The sequence below is a fragment of the Lactuca sativa genome, chromosome 4, assembly GCF_002870075.4.
Source record: "Lactuca sativa cultivar Salinas chromosome 4, Lsat_Salinas_v11, whole genome shotgun sequence".
NCBI lineage: Eukaryota > Viridiplantae > Streptophyta > Magnoliopsida > Asterales > Asteraceae > Lactuca > Lactuca sativa.
In genome coordinates this window covers 103509976-103513728 of record NC_056626.2, presented here as the reverse complement: position 1 = coordinate 103513728, position 3753 = coordinate 103509976, and positions in this window count along the sequence as shown.

Genomic DNA, 3753 nt, shown 5'->3' with positions numbered 1-3753 from the left:
GAAAGACTTGAATATCAGTTTAGAAGGAGAACTCGTCGAGTCATCGCCTAACTCGATGAGTAGAAACGGGATTCAGGACAATCGTTTGGGTAGGGAATCGACGAGTTGGAGAGCCAACTCGGCGAGTCGGGTCAACTGAAAGTTGACTCTGACTTTGACGTAGGGCATGATCAGGGGTAAAATGGTCATTTTACCCAAAGGACAGTTAGCAGTGTTTGATTGAGTATGTTGTGGGAATTGCAGCCAGAGGATTTCCGGAGCAGCAGCAGCAGTAGATAGTCAGTTCCCGATCAGATCAGCAGCTACTTCGAGGTGAGTTACCTTCCAGTAGCGGTGGGTCTACGGCCACAATGCCGGCCCACCAATAGAAGTTGTATGTAGATGATTGTCTCTATGATATTCATCTAGGGATTACTACTACCTGTGTTATGTTTATGTGCTAGTATGATATGATGCTATGTGCTAGTAACAGTAAGGGGGAGATAGTCCCCGAGGTATCCGGTCGGTAGGGCCGAAGGGGTAGTCATACCCAGCCATGTTAGATAGGTTCTGATATTGTGATACATGTTATGTGGTAGTAGTAAAGGGGAGGAATAGTTCCCCAATATCCGGTCGAGAGGACCGAAGGGGAGGCCAGTACCCAGATATGCTAGGCAGTATTCGGTCGAGAGGACCGAAGGGGGAGGCCAGCACCCATATATGCTAGACAATATCCGGTCGAGAGGGCCGAAGGGGTATATCGGGCACCCAGATATGCCTGACAATATGTGTATGTTATGAGATTATATGGTATGTGGTATAGTGGGGGAACTCACTAAGCTTCGTGCTTACGGTTTTAAATTTTGGTTTCAGGTACCTCCTCAGCTAGGGGAAAGGAGTCAGCGCGGTAGCAGCATGTCACACACACACACACTCTCTTGTTTCCGCAGTTACAGGTTTATTCTGGGATTGATACTCTGATATTTGATTGATCGAATGTTGTGGTTTTCAATTTGGTTTTCGATGTGAAATGGTTTAATCAAACAATGTTTTAACTATTAATGCTTTTATGTAATGTTTTATAACGAAATTTTTGGACGTGAAAATTGGGTCGTTACAATATATATATATATATATATATATATATATATATATATATATATATATATATATATATATATATATATAAGAAGGAAACGACCTTCGGACAAATAACACAACCTTAACTCCACATCCAAACAAGGAAAAGGAAATAAGATAATTCATTAGTCCTAAGCCCTTCAAATGTTATTAATATATTTATACATATATAAACATGATTTTTGGCATTTATAATTTGAAATAGTCTATAAAACATTTTTCAAAGAATTTAACGGAGTTTACATGACTTTATAGATTTAACATGGCTTTAAGTCATTTTGGATGTATTTGGAAATTCTTGAAAGCATACGGAAACTATTTGCGTGATTATTATCACATACAGTTATTAACACAATTTAATATTGTGTTAAACTTGTATTCCCCCTAAAAAGCATTTAGAAACCATTAAAAATGTAAATTATAGGGGTATGAACTCACCTTGATAGGTGGTAATTCGGGCAGCGTTTCGTTTCCCGGAATATAGTTTGACGAAAAAACGGCTTAAACTGGGCAGAGTTTCGACAGGAGAGAGGATGAATTCTCGAGATTTCTGGGGCTCCGGGGCTTGCTTCGTGCTTTAGATGTGATACCGGGGCCTTCGGGGGTCGTGAGAAAGTTTACGGGGTGGAAATGTGAAAAAGGGGAAATTTTGGTGTGAAAAACTCTTCAAATGCGAGAAGGCCCGCACCCTTTATATAAGGGTGCGAGGGTTCGGTCCGAAGAAGACAGGTGGCGAGGGATAGGAGTCAGCAGCACACGCGTCGGACATGCGAAGTGAACACGGGGCGAGGCTTCGGACGTGGAGGCTTCTGAGTGGTCCGAACTTCGGTCCAATAGGGGAAGGCCATGAGGGTCCGCGGTGTGTCTCATGCGATGGTGTAAGCTTCTTACTGGACCGCAGCTGCGGTCCAATCCGATGGTGACACGGCGATTTGCGGTCCTATCAGAAGGTGACATGTGGCAGCCTCGCATGCGAGGGTGATGTGGCAGAATAGTGACTTTGCGATTTTTCTCGGTTTTTGAGCCAAAAACTTTTAAAATTCATAACTTTTGCATACGAACTCTGTTTTTGACATTCTTTATATGCACGCGTAGGTAAAATTATACCCTACGACTTTCGTTTAGACTCTTTCAGCTAATTTTGAGTTTATTTTTAATATTATTATTTTTAACAGACCGGGACAGGAAAATCCGTTAAAAATTCATAACTTCTTCATCCGAAGTCCGTTTTCATCTGTCTTTTTACCGTTGTACTAATTTTGACGAGAACTTCGATTCTCGTTTAAGTTGCATCGGCTAAATATCGATCGATTTATATTTCGAATTTTTAGTTGTCTACTGCTAAACCGAAACTTCGAAAAATCATAACTTCCTCATACGAAGTCAGATTTTGACGTTCTTTTTATGAACATTCTCGGTTTAACGTATTCTACAACTTTTATTTAGATTGTTAAGTCTAAAAAGCCTTTTTATATAAAATTTGATTTTTACACTGAACAGTGTTTTGTCGGTTTTATCGCGGGTTTTCGGTTGGTCATAACTTCTTCGTTATAACTCGGATTTCAGTGTTCTTTATATTTTTGGAAACCTTGTTACAAACTCTACCACTTGGTTCATCCCAATTATGATTATAGATCAATAAATTTTTGACCAAAATTTGACTGGTGTCATAGTCGTTAGCTAAACGGGTAGGATACGGCAACTCATTCCTCATTAAAAGTATAATGATTAATAAAGTAACTACTCTCAATCTTAGTTACTTTAGGCAAAATGTGAATTTGATGCTATTCTATGAAATTACACTTTGTACCCTTGCTAAGACGTTAGTGGAGCGTGTGTGGTTAACCGACACGCTAATTTGGCTCTAAGCAAAGGTGGCAAAGGGTGACTCGATGTTTGTCATAGATCAATGGAGCATGTGTGGCTAACCGACACATTGATTAGGTGACTGGAATATTGGGGGCACCATGTACATTTGCATGGTTATTCACACCCTGTTTGTGATCCTCGATATCCCAGTCACATACTTGAGGGGCATATCGAGATTTAAACATGCCATTGAAAAGTTCAATGAATCTCAAAAGATATAGGAGTTTCAATACATTTAAAACTTAATTTTAATTTGTTTTTCATGGTGGAAATTAGTGAATCGTCGTTCACTTACCTTCAAATTATTTATTGTTTAGATTACGACATCCCTCTTCTAAATTGCAAATAATGTTGTTGGATCCTAGCCCTAATTTCCCATTTAGCTGTTTAATTGGGGATTATTATATAATCAACTTTTTCTCTTATTCCTTTTCAGATGTTGAACTCAAACAACAACGCTTTAGGCTCAAACACCTCCGGCTCATTCTCACTCATGCATTTGTGTGGGAGGGTGATCTTCGACGGGAACAATTTTAACGATTAGATCTGCAACATAAGGATTGTCACCCGTTATGAGGACAAGGAGTATGTCCTCGACAAGGAGCTGAAAGAGGTGAACATCAACACTGCTACTCCCGAGGAGATTGCTCCCTTTGAGGCCCATGAGCGTGAAGCCATGAAAGTCCATTGCATCATGCTAGCGACCATGACTGCTGACCTCTAAAAGTCCTATGAGGACTTCTATCCCAACGAAATGCATCTGAA